Source organism: Eptatretus burgeri, chromosome 24 (genome assembly GCF_056783735.1).
Source record: "Eptatretus burgeri isolate ZD-2024b chromosome 24, Ebu_testis_v1, whole genome shotgun sequence".
NCBI classification, from domain to species: Eukaryota; Metazoa; Chordata; class Myxini; order Myxiniformes; family Myxinidae; genus Eptatretus; species Eptatretus burgeri.
In genome coordinates this window covers 768978-782088 of record NC_140984.1, presented here as the reverse complement: position 1 = coordinate 782088, position 13111 = coordinate 768978, and the positions used below count along the sequence as shown (strand labels likewise).

Below are 13111 nucleotides of genomic sequence, written 5' to 3'. Positions count from 1 at the left end.
AAGTGAAGGAACGATGAACAAAACAATGAAAAATCATTCATAGAGCGACACTTGGGAAAACAGAACAAAGTAGAACGGCACTCGGTGGAGCGCGCACCTCCGCCAGGTTGAACAGTTCACCTTTTGTATTCCCACCGATGGGCTCGATCCGAACCAAAATCGAATCGGCTTGTTCGAGTCACCTGACCAACTCATCCACCTCGTTTTGTCATCACTCGTCCACAACTTTTTCAGATATCATGATTTGTGGAGATTTTGGCCCAATCTTAATTTGAGAAATCAGGCCTATGTTGAGCTTTTGACCTTAAAAATAATTAGTGGTTGAATTAATTGACCTGATGTGCAAATCTTGTTAAAATTTCAAGTCAATAAGACGAAAATTGAGTGGGGAACAGAAACATGAGGAGGAGATCTGTGGAAGGGAGAGGGATGGGGCGCGGAACACGGGGAATACAAGATGGACACCACAGGGACTTTCATGAAGGGATTTGGAGGAGGTGGGTTTGGGGTGGATTAACGGGGGTAGAAAAGATCGCGGTTTTGGATGGGGGAAAATAAGAGGTGGTGGTGAACAGGTGAGATTCAAATGCAGCTAAAGGGGACACAACATCAAAAGAAAAACCTTCCTTTTCAACTATTCCTGCACTCAGCTTGGCCCAGACCTGATCCTTGTGGAACTGGAATCGAGGTGCTTCTCTCATAGCGGGACGAATGCACGCCAGGTAATCCGTGAGCGACACTCCACATCAAGGCTCAAAGCTCCAGTGTAAGTAACAGTCTAAGTAACACCGCACCACCCCTCGTGTGGTGACACGTAACACTTAAGCTTACAGGTTCCCTATTTACATCAAAATGCGTCCTACACGTCCACGGACCAAGCAACTCGACACAATGCTATATTCCCTCTTAATTTCTTCCATCGACCCCCAAAATTGTAACAAGATGCCAATGTTATCTTTTCTGCTCTTTTTGTCGAGCCACTAAAAAGTCCCAACAACTTACGTTTTACTAATTACCATAACTAAATTATTTTAGTGCTCAAGTAAAAGTGAACTTGATGGACACAAACAGTAGAATTTCAGCAGAATGACTTCAGCACCCTCACCTCCAGCCACAGATTCCATCACGAGGACCACTTGTTTAGAGTTCGGAGTTTCAATTACTTCAAACAACTTCACTGTCGGGAAACAAGACAGCGGAGCACAAGTGAAGATGGCATAAGAAACCCACCCAAAGTCAAACACCATGAAACAACATGATGAACATGCAAATTCCGTGTGACCCTTCCAATGGCAAGTCATCAACATCGTGTGTCACAGGCAGGGTGGTTCGGTGTGTGTGTGTGCCGTCCCTCAGATGGACGTCAAACCACCGTCCCGTCTGTCCACAGAAGTTAGTGGATGTTAAGGATCCCACGGTCTTCTTCTCAAAGAGTCGGCCGGCATCCTGAGCAAATTACAAACTACAAATTACAAACTACTGCTCAGAAGGAAATGGCAAACTTCCCAGTGTAGCCCTTTCTCAGAAAGCTGCTTCAGCGGCCCCGACGTCCCATGACGCATTTTCAAGAGACGGATCCAAAAGGGTGTTTTGCAAACCTGAACTCTGGTTTGATTGAGTTTATGATAAGTTAGTAGTTGAGTGATGAGTGATAAGTTCATGTCACAGTAACACACAATCTGTAAGTTGTTTTACTCACACCGTGATAAGTTTCAGTGAAATCCACACTTACCAATGTTTGGATGATTAAGTGCCACAATTTTGACAGCTTCATCCCAGAGCTGCAAAAAGAATAAAAACAAGAAAATAAAATTAAACAAATTCATTCTATAACCAGTATAAAGGTGAACGAACCCCAGAGCTGTAACCACAAAGCTGTAACTCACAAAGAGGGTTTCACAGCCTCAGGGGCCAAAAGACAAAGACCCATCACAGACAAAGGTTTACATCAGGACAGTTCAGAGACAAATTAAACGATTAGTTCAGTAATTAAAACACAGTTATCTCCACATTCACACAAACTTACTTTATTGGAATCCTTCAAATATTTTGCCTTCTTCAAAGCAACCTGAAAGAGACAACAAAAGGTCATATCATAACAACTTCGGTCACATTTTCAAAATCCTCAATTTTCATCTGATTGACTTCTTTGTTTTATCTGTCTGTGAGCAGGATATTTCAAAGAGTTGTGGACGTTTTTTTTGATGAAACTTGGTGCACAAGTTGGGTGCATGACTGGGACTAATTGGTTCGATTTTGGTGACGATCCGTTTCTGGTTTACGAGATATCCAGTGATTCTTCACCATTGACGGATTTATTAAATCTGCTATTGGTGTCGTGCAGGCATGATGGGCCGAATGGCCTCCTCCTGTGCAAAAATTTCCTTGAAATTCCTTGTAATTGAGATTATAGGGCCAAAAACGCTGCATCAAACAACATCTCAAAAAGTTGTGATTGAGTTACGACGAAACTTGGTGGATGAGTTGGTTTGGTGAGAAGAACAAGCCGATTCGATTTTGGTCCAGGTTTGAATCCAGATCCGGCCTATCACTGGTGTCCAAACCGTAAACCGTTCAGCCTCGCGGAGGTAGGTGCTCGACCGACATCTATGATGGAATCTTCTGCAGGAACGACATGACACGAGGCCTGTAAGTCTAAAGAAAAAGCATCTTTCATCTCGACATCAAAGTTGACGAATTCAGATGCAGGAGAATCTCCCTGTCCCTTTATTCCACGCGTCCCTCCATAGTGTCCCTCCACTGTGTTCCAGCGAGCTCTCCCAGGAGCTGTTTCAGCTCCCGTAAAGTGAAAGGAAGACATTAAGTGCACCACAAGCTTGTACCTCCACTGCAGATTTGATGTTCTTTGCTTTGTAAACCAATCCAAGGCCTCCTTCTCCAATTTTATCGATGACCTCCCAGTTCCCGATCTGACAAAGGCACAAACAGAGATCCACAACAACGCTTTTGGAATGTAAGAGAAATAATACAGCGATTAATTGTTAAATTATTATTATTTCACATAAACTGAACAATCATATTGTCAGTGTCGATGCAATTTCTCTGAAGTTAACATAATGGGTTTGAGGGTGATAAAAACGATAATAAAATGTAATTAAACTAAACTTGATGTTGAAATCAACGTATTAAATTTGAAGTGGAAAATGTACTCAAATATTGTACGATGCTTTGCGCTTGACGAACATGTATTTTAGTTTAGTCCTGTGACCTGCTACAGATACCATGTAAACCTGTACTAACCTGTTCCATGGTCGGGTTGTCGGCGACTAAACCGTCTCCCCCACCAGGTTTTCTGGTGAGGAGGGTGTTTGGATATGGACACCCAGCAGGATTAAAAACAAAACCTGTCAAAGGGCGGAGGAGCTCCTTGTGAGCCAACGGCCATCCATATCTAGTGCCCAACTGTGTCTGCGGACGTCCTCCTGCAGTTGGGTTACTTCTTATTAGGAGGTTGGTGGCAGGATTTGCACTCCGGCCACCGTAAAACCCTTCATTCCGCAAAACGCAAAAACGCAAAAAAATCTGAAAACCCACTCCGTGGGAGTACCTCCTGTGCAGCTTCCCTTCGCAGGGCAGCTCACCGGATGATGGGATTGGGGCAAAGCCTTCGGGACCCCCAATCGTTGATAGGAGGGAAACCACGGGGTAACATCCCTGGGTCAGATTGCGGGAGAGTGTGTCGGAGTGGTGCTGAGGTGTCGTCCACCAGACGGCGGTCTCCTTGGGTTAACCTGAGGCGGTCCCTTCGGGTGGGTGCCTGGAATGTCCTATCCCTAAGAGAGGATGATCACCTGTGTCTGTTACCATCTGAGCTCAAGCGTTTGGACATCGGGATTGCAGCTCTCTCTGAGGTTCGGAGACCGGATTGCGGCGAGATAATGGTGGGTGGTTACACCTACTATTGGTCTGGTCGCTCTGATGGTTACCATACCCAAGGAGTTGCTGTAGCTGTGTCCAATAAGCTGACCCCAATGATAATTGAGGTAACACCGGTCAACGAGCGAATTATGAGATTAAGGATTCGTCACTCCTTAGGTGTCATTTCCCTGGTCTCTGTTTATGCTCCGACTGAGGCGAGTGATCTTACCGTGAAGGATGCATTCTACGCCACACTCGAGTCTGTGGTTGATCAGTTCCCCAGACGAGATACACTTCTAGTCTTGGGGGATTTCAATGCAACGACTGGAACTGATAGGGATGGTTATGAGGTGTGTGTTGGTCCCCATGGGTCAGGAACTATGAACCAGAATAGCACTAAGTTCCTTGACTTTGCAAGAAGTCATGGACTTAGGGTGGCTGGTTCATGGTTTCAGCGCCCACAAGCTCATCGCTGGACTTGGTATTCCAACGCTGGCGGTGTGGCAAAGGAGATTGACCATGTCCTCATTGACGGTCGTTGGAGGATGATCCAGAACTGCAGGGTCTACTGGAGTGCTCAGTTCCTCAATACTGACCACAGGCTTGTTGTAGCAACTCTAAAGCTGCACCTTAAATCCTGGAGAATGGTACCATCCCAGCCTCGGCTGGATGTTGCCAAGCTCAGGGATGAGAGAGATGAGAGAGTTTGCGAACAGGCTGAGTGGACACTTGGGGGGTCTGAGTGCTTTGGGGGGTCCTGAAGAGTTGTGGAGCACCTTCAAGACCACCGTCCTTGATGTTGCTGGTGGATGCCTTGGAGCTCACCGCAGGGCAAAGAAGAATTTTGTCTCTCAAGGGACACTGGATACCATTGACCAGAGTCGCAGAGCCAGGCTGAATGGCAGAGCTGAGCTGTTCAGGGAGCTGAGGCGTAAAACTGTACGTGCACTGAGGGTGGACAAGGAGGCCTATGTCCGAGGAATCTGTGAGGGGGTAGAGCATCACCTGTGGACAGGTGATTCTCGTCCTGCTTACAGGGGAATTCGCGCATTACGTTCATCCAAGCCCATCCAAGCACTGCAGTTCGAGCAGAGAGTGGTAGGCTCTTGACAGAGGAGTCTGAAGTGAAGGCCCGCTGGGCCGGTTACTTTGAGCGGTTGTACCAGGCTGATCCCCCAGCTGTCGAGTTGGACGTCAATGGTGTTACAATCCCTGTTGCTGACCCTCGAATCAACTGTGGTCCACCTTCGCTTGTGGAAACACGGGCTGCGGTGAACCAGTTGAAACGGGGCAAAGCTCCAGGGATCTGTGGCATCATGCTGAACTTCTCAAGGCTGGTGGAAATGCTGCACTCGCGTCGTTGCATGCAGTTTTGTGCTCGACCTGGAACACAGGCATCATCCCAACTGACTGGAAGAGGGGCCTTGTTGTCCCTCTCTGGAAAGGGAAGGGTGATCGCCAAGACTGCAACAACTACCGAGGGGTGACGCTGCTCTCAGTGCCGGGCAAGGTCTTTTCTCGGATAATTCTTGATAGGGTTCGCCACCATCTGCTTGAGCACCAGCGTCCAGAGCAGTCAGGCTTTACACCAAAGAGGTCAACGATTGACCGTATCCTTGCACTTCGTGTCCTCACCGAACGCAGACGAGAGTTTCGGCAGGGGCTGCTTGCAGCCTATGTTGATCTCTGTAAAGCGTTCGATTCAGTGAATCGGGATGTCCTCTGGAGGATTCTTGGTCTTCGTGGGGTGCCACCGAAACTGATCGATCTGATGTCTGAACTCTACTCTGGTTCTGAGAGTGCTGTGAAGTGTGGTGGTACCACCTCTGACTTATTTCCAGTTGTTACTGGAGTTCGTCAGGGATGTGTACTTGCCCCCACACTTTTCAGCACTTGTATGGACTGGATTTTAGGGAGGATGTCGGAGAGATCAAGTTGCGGTGCATCGTTTGGCAATGTCAAGATCTCGGACCTTGATTTTGCAGATGATGCAGTCATCTTTGCGGAGACTTTAGATATCCTCTTGGGGGCCCTCGAGGTGCTGAATGAGGAGTCGGAGCCGCTGGGATTACGGGTTTCTTGGGTCAAAACGAAGATCCAGGCTTTCGGTGACATCTTGGATGCTGCTGTCCTGTCTGTGTCTGTTTGTGGTGAGGATGTTGAGGTCGTGGAGAGATTGACTTACCTTGGCAGTGATATTCATGTCTCTGCTGGCTGCGAGTCAGAGGTCAATAGACGTCTGGGTCGGGCCTGGGGAGTCATGGATTCACTGGATCATGGGGTGTGGTGCTGCCGGTACCTGTGCGGGAGGACGAAAGTCCGAGTCTTCAGGTCCTTGGTACTTCCAGTCTTGCTCTATGGGTGCGAGACTTGGACTCTGACCAAGGATCTGAGACGGAGACTTAATTCCTTTGGTACCAGGTGTCTTCGGAGAATCCTTGGCTATCGCTGGTCGGATTTTGTGTCCAACGAGCGGTTGCTGAGAGAGACTCGGATGAGATTTGTTACCTGCATAGTCCGTGAGCGTCAGTTGCGGCTGTATGGACATGTGGCTCGTTTTCCTGACGCTGATCCTGCTCACCAGATTTTCTCAGCGAGGGAGTCTCATGAGTGGAGGAGGCCAGTGGGCCGACCACGTGCCTCATGGTTGCAGCAGGTTGACCATCATCTCAAGGAGATGGGGATGGGCCTGGCATCTGCCTGGGGGATGGCCAGACGGAGGCCCCTGGAGTACCGGCGGAAAGTGGACGCAGCGACGCGCTGTTCTGGCACATGCTCCCTTACCTGACCTGACCTGAACATGTATCCATTTTTAATTTTAATTAACATTATCATAGCTTTCCTCTATATTGAAAGATGATCGACCTGTCTGGTAAAGATATGATCAGCAGGTCGACCTTTCAAATAAGCTTGAATTCAGTACAAAAGAATTGCCGATTATAATCTATAATTAAAATCTATAATTTGTATAAATGTATAATATAATTATATATTATAATCTATAATTTACATAAATATAAATAATTGTTTATACATATATTTTACTTACTAAGTGATTTTATGAAATGATAGCTACAAGGTACCAGCCAGCTTGATAGAAGAATGTTATTTCAACAAAACTGGAATGTTAGTATCAGGAAAATGTCCAGATGTATTCACTGAACTCTGATTGCTTTATATTATATATAATTCCCTCGTCTGTTGAGAAGCGGATTGAACTTTTCCCCTTCCACACCATAAATTGTTTGTGATCCATCAATGTTCCCAAAGGATTTCAGTTTTGACGTCATTCTCTGCTGGGAGAGATTTTACACATCTGGTCTTGAATATATTTGCTACAATCCTTCGAAAATTGGCTGATTGCTGCACAAAAGCTGAAAATGATTTCCACCTGGAAACACATTGACCTGACAAACTGTGGCGCCAGCGTTGAAAACGACAAAGAGCTGTGTCTCACTGAACACAAGACAAAGAACTAAAAGTCTCTATGTATTTCATGAGATCCAGAGGGAGACTGTTTTATTTGTTCAGATCCTCCATATGCGCATATGTATTTATTTGTTTGTATTTGTTAATGTTGTTTGTATGTTGAATAAATGACTCAAGTGTACAGGATGACCTCAGAATTTCTTCTCCATCAGTCAATAATAACTACAGTATAATATATTAAATAATATGGGGACATATTGTTGTGGGGGTGGCAGCCAAGGTGAATCCCCCGACCCGATCTGTGATGATGGGCGGTTAACACTGCCATCCCCCGGACGGCCGAGCGGTTCCGAATGAAAAGGAGGGGAACACGTCGATCCTTGGAGATTATCACACGTGCTGGAAGGGCATGGTGCAATGGCGGAGGGCAGAGGAGCACAGCGCAGGGGGCGCCGCACCAGGACAGCACAAGGAGGGGTTATACTCGAACCACACCACAGATACAGTTGATTAAAATGAACATATTTCATGAAAAGGATTTAAATAATAAAATTTAAATTATAAATAATAAAAATAAATTATATAATTTAATGAATTTAATTAATAAATGAAACATGAAAACATAAGGAAAAATCACAGAGGGCAATAACATAATGAGCAAGCTTATTCTGAAACCCGAGCTAATTAACAGAGCACCAATTTCACGTGTGGTGACAAGTAACACTTAAGCTCACAATTTCCCTACTTAATTCCATCGAGATGCCTCCTACACGTCCACGGACCAAACTACTCTACTCAACGCTAAATTCCCAAATAAATTCCTCCATCTACCCCCACAACCGCAACAATATCTTCAATAAGATGACAAATTTGTGATTGAATCTGTGATTTGAGAAATCGTGGCATCGATTTCAGTGGACTCGTTTGTTACTTTTCACCCCAACGTCGGGAATCCAATATCTTGCTTACCACTTGATGCTTCTCAAATTTCTCATCCTTCTTCATCTTGATGTCATCACCCTCAACATCGACACGGCTGTCACTCTCATCATCCTTTCTTTTACTGTGAAGCAAACCTGGAAAGATGAAGAAAAAATCAAGATAAAATAGATATCGTAACAGAAAAATATCAATGGACAGAATACCACCGTGTTGAGGTGTGTGTGTGTGTGTGTGTGTGTGTGTGTGTGTGTGTGTGTGTGTGTGTGTGTGTGTGCACGCTGGGAAACAGAGGTTGGTGGTGCCTTGGAGGCCGAGGAGTGCGGGATGGACGGATGGATGAACAGAGAGGGGTAAAACGTTGTTCTAACACTGCTATGGCATTAATGGAGGATTAAAACAATATGTTTTGCACTCACGGGAATAGTTGCTGCAGTGAGACAAAAGTCGTTCGTGTCATTGTCATGAGGAACAAGCAGCCACCACCATCACAGTGAAAAATAAATAAAACAACAACCATTTTCAGGTATTTCCTCCAACAAGTGCTGAAACACCCAAACGAACAGATATAACGAATCCATTTTAAGAAAAGATTCATTTTCAAAACTCACCAGCTTGCAGCTCTTCCTCAAGAGGTTGTTTTGTCATTGGAGGCTCAGGATTCCTGCAAAAATTAGAAACATTTTTTTTTTAAAGCTGGAGTTAAAAAAGTTAAAAATCAGAAACAATGTCAGAATAAAAATGTAGTCGGGTCGGTGAGAATCAGACTGCATCGGTTCTCGATGTGTTTTCAAACATTCAGACAGCAAACAACACTCCTGGAGTGCGACCCTTCGAAGAGTATCTTCACACACAGTTTATAACGAAGCGAAGACATGTCACGTGGTGAAGTGGGTGTGAACATCACCAACACCTCACTTTCCCTTCCCTTTGGTGTCCCAAGCTTCCACACTCGCCTCCGATCAGTCCCGACCCAGATATAAACTGTCATCGCGGTGTTTGACAGGCAGGGCGAGTCATCAGTGTGTGTGCCGTCCCTCGATTTACCATTAAACAGTCTGCTGACATTAGTCGGTGGACGTTAAAGACCCCACGGTGTCCTTCGCGATGAGTGAGCGAGCTATCGCAGGCTCCCTGAACAAATGATAAATTCCTGCCATAACAAAGAAAGTTTCAACAACTCGATACGACGGATGACAATGATGTTAAAATCTGCGTAAGAAAATGTTTAATTCCATTAATTTTAAGCAGAGGTTCAAACCAAAGCATGCGGCGCAACTTTGTGGCGAAGCGAGAGAGATTTTGTCTCGCGTCATTTCCAATGAGCGAGATCGGCTGGCAAAGATGATGTGAGCTGAGTTCCAGGAAGATGGAAGATGACGTGAAATACGACAAGTTTAACTTCAATTCCTTTGAAGGAATAACGATTTCTATTCCGATCACAATCCATGCCACGACATCCCGAAGGGAGATTTTCTCTTACTTACGTCGTATGCGAAACGTCATCGCAACACTTCCCTTTCTTTTTTCTCCTGAACAAGGACCTAAGATGAAAAAGATTGAAAAGTCAATTTCTTGTACATTTCCAAAAATAAGTTTTTTCAAAAAGTGTAGAGGGAGAAAATAAAATATATTTACTTTAGACGTTCACAAAGAGTAGTTTTCTTTTTCTTTGGTGGTGGAGAATGTGGTGGTGACTGCTTCACATCAAAGTCTTGTGAACCAGGAGACTCGTTCGTCTTTGCTTTCCTGGAAAACAACAGCATTTAAATCCACAAATTGCGACAAATATGCCAAACCGGATATCATACACATTCTGTATTTCAACAACTGACACAACAATGCCGCCACCACCAAACACCGCACACAACAAAAACAGGGAGCTGATACTCGAGGGCCCCCTCCTTTTGGGTGGCACGAAGAAAACATCTGTGTCATCTGAAAGTTAAATCTTGAACAATTTTTTTTTTAATATCACGCACACAAACTAAGTTACTGAGTAGGTTGCCATGGTTACATAATTTAGCCAATCACAGCCGTGATTTAATCAGGTTGAGATGACGTCACGACGAATAGATATCTGCAATATGAGAGCTGAATGTTGAACGGTTTTTGAAAAGATCACGCACACAAACATACATGGACGGATGATCGGTCGGTCGGACAGAGCAGAGAACAATCAACTGATTAATTTAAATAACGTTGGTGTCCACGAAGAGCAGACGCGTGGAGGAAATGGCTTCCACGTGTTTGTGTGTGTGTGTGTTGGTTGTGTGGAAGAAAAAAAAAATAATTATATTAATTTATTCTCAATTATATTCACTTCTTGTTGTTGGTACTTTTTAAAATTGAACAGTATTAAATTTTGTCTTACTTTTGCACTGGAGTCAAATGACTGTCAGGAAATTCTCCCCTTCCCCGACAGTCTTTTGACCTCCATAGTGATATAGATGAATATTCCAGTTAAAGTAGAATTGCATCTTTCTAAATCTTCTGTGCTTTTATCTCACCGAAATACATACAACCAAGACAGGTATCTCCAATGTTTAAATGGAACTACCCGGCTTCTGTAGAGAAGGACGCCTTGCTGCCGGCGACTGAGAAGCGGAGCCCCCATTGTCTGGAAGAAATTAAATAACTCCCAGAAGGCCACTCACTGCAACAGACGCCTTGCTGTCCAAGGACAATTCAACAACTCGATTGGCTTTTGATGGCCAAGATTTTATCATACTTACACGGGATGTGAAACGTCATCACAACACTTCCCATTGTTTTTTCTCCTGAACAAGGACCTAAGATGAAAAAGATTGAAAAGTCAATTTCTTGTACATTTTCTCAACTTGATATTTCCAAAAAGAAGTTTTTAAAAAGTGCGGAGGGAGAAAATAAAAAAAATATTTACTTTAGACGTTCCCAAAGAGTAGTTTTCCTTTTCTTTGGTGGTGCAGAATGTGGTGGTGACCGGTTCACATCAAAGTCTTGTGAACCAGGAGACTCGTTCATCTTTATTTTCCTGGAAAACAACACTCTTCTTCAGACCAGTAAGACCGACCCCTTCAGATCCCTTCAACACTTTAGACCTTGTTTACCGGTGGGTCGGGATTCTAACCCGGGCTAGACGGCCCAGAGGTGAGCGTGCACACCTCAAGGTGAGCGTGCACACCTCAAGGTGAATCCACCCCTTGTGTGAACTTGTAAAATATTCACAAAATGGATTCTTCGATTAAACTTCAAATCAATCTGTTCTTCTTCATCGTGAACAACTAAAGGCTGAAAATGTCATCTTCAGAAATGGCGGGTCGCGGGAACATCTGATCACGTGTCCATTTGTTTGTCTTTCTTTTGTCTGGATCAATGGAACCTGTACCAGGTCGTCGGGACAAACGAGCGGGATGGGGGGGGGGAGCCGGGGGTCACCCAGGTGTTCAGGTGACCTTTGATGATACCTGTATGGTTACCTGCCACAATGTACATGGAATCCCAGAGAGTACCAGCCGGATAAGCACACTCGCCTCTTCGCTGTCCAGCCTGGGTTCGAATCCCGAGGCGGCTGTAAACTGCCATGGCGGTGTTTCACAGGCAAGGTGGATAAATCAGGTTTAAATGATCAAAGTTCATGTGAAATGATCAAAGTTCATTTGATGTTGTGAAAACGAAACCACGTGACGAACCTTCGTTGTGTTTCTGGCGCAAACAGATTCATCTTCAAGTCAATAAAGTCCGAATCGACACCGCCAGGAGGTACACGTCGAACAGAGCGTTTCGCACAATTACACTCGATTGTGACGTCACAGTTACCAGTTCTTGTGCCCACATGACCGACCCGCACACATAATAGGATTAAGTTTTTTTTTTTTTAGTAAATGGGACTTGCTTCCACCTGGTCGGTACAAACCAGCGTTGAACAAGCCGAGTGATCATAAACACATAATTTGGGGGATGTCCATGATGTTGTTGTGCTTCGTAAACACATTGTTGTTGTGGTTTGTAAAAAGTTTGACGTCGAGGTTTTATCGAGACAGTCACAGCCATGTTGATTGGGTTCCCTTCACCTGTATAGGTAATCACACACACGTGCTCCCTGTCATCAGTCTCTCCCACAGGTGTCATCTCTGAGCATCAGGAAGTGTTGTTGTCAGAACTTCTAAAATTGTCACTTTTCATCCCATTCGACTTGAAATTTGAACAGGATTCGTACGTCGGGTCATTGACATTCAACGAGCAAGTGTTTCTTGAGGTCAACATCGGCCAAAAGGTCAACGTAAGCCAGAAAAAGTGGACATCGTCCGTATTTATTAAAAAAAATATCGGTTTTCATCTCATTGACTTGGGATTTGAAGAGCACTTCCATATTTGGTCATTCAATTCAACCACCAATTATGTTTAGGGTCAAATTTGATGGATTTTAAAAGTGTCGCGCGCTGTGTGCGACATCTTTCTTGTTGTCTGTCTCGTTTGTATGTGCGTATGTAGGGACGTAAAACTTTACCAGAGGATTCTGAAGGACAAAAGTGAGGCTGTCAATGTTTTCTGACTATATATGTCAAAGGTCGAGGTGACAGTGACGTCATTTGCATGATTTTCGTCACACCTGTCAGGCCTGACCGCCTGACGCCTTCTTGTTTGTTTGTCCGGGCGATATCTCAGCCTTCCTTTGAGATCACGAGAGAACAAGTGCTTTGGAAAAAATGATAATATATATATATATATTTAATGATGAGTCAATGAATTGATTAATTACTTAATTTTTATTTATTAATTATTTATTTTCTTCCTGGTCTGGGTAATATCTCAGGCACCTTTTCAGCTCGGAAGCTTGATATTTGGTGATGACGGTGATCAAGTTGTTTGGCTATAAAAAGGT

The 13111-nt window shown here is 44.5% G+C and overlaps 2 long non-coding RNA genes across 4 annotated transcripts in view; one reads left to right on the top strand and one right to left on the bottom strand.

Annotated features, from left to right (window-relative positions):
* Window positions 1-13111, top strand: part of LOC147007843 (uncharacterized) — a 31817-nt gene extending 18706 nt beyond the window's left edge. For 2 of the 3 annotated variants that reach the window (XR_015053853.1, XR_015053851.1), the window contains exon 4: window positions 13043-13111. This is a non-coding gene — a long non-coding RNA (uncharacterized LOC147007843). Of the gene's footprint in view, window positions 1-7149; window positions 7484-13042 lie in introns of those variants that run through there. The other variant, XR_015053852.1, reaches the window with a different exon arrangement.
* LOC147007844 (uncharacterized) lies at window positions 2039-8894 on the bottom strand. The gene is made up of 4 exons (XR_015053868.1): window positions 8859-8894; window positions 8278-8384; window positions 2844-2930; window positions 2039-2068 (listed from the first exon to the last, which is right to left on the bottom strand). It is a non-coding gene; the product is annotated as an uncharacterized LOC147007844 (long non-coding RNA).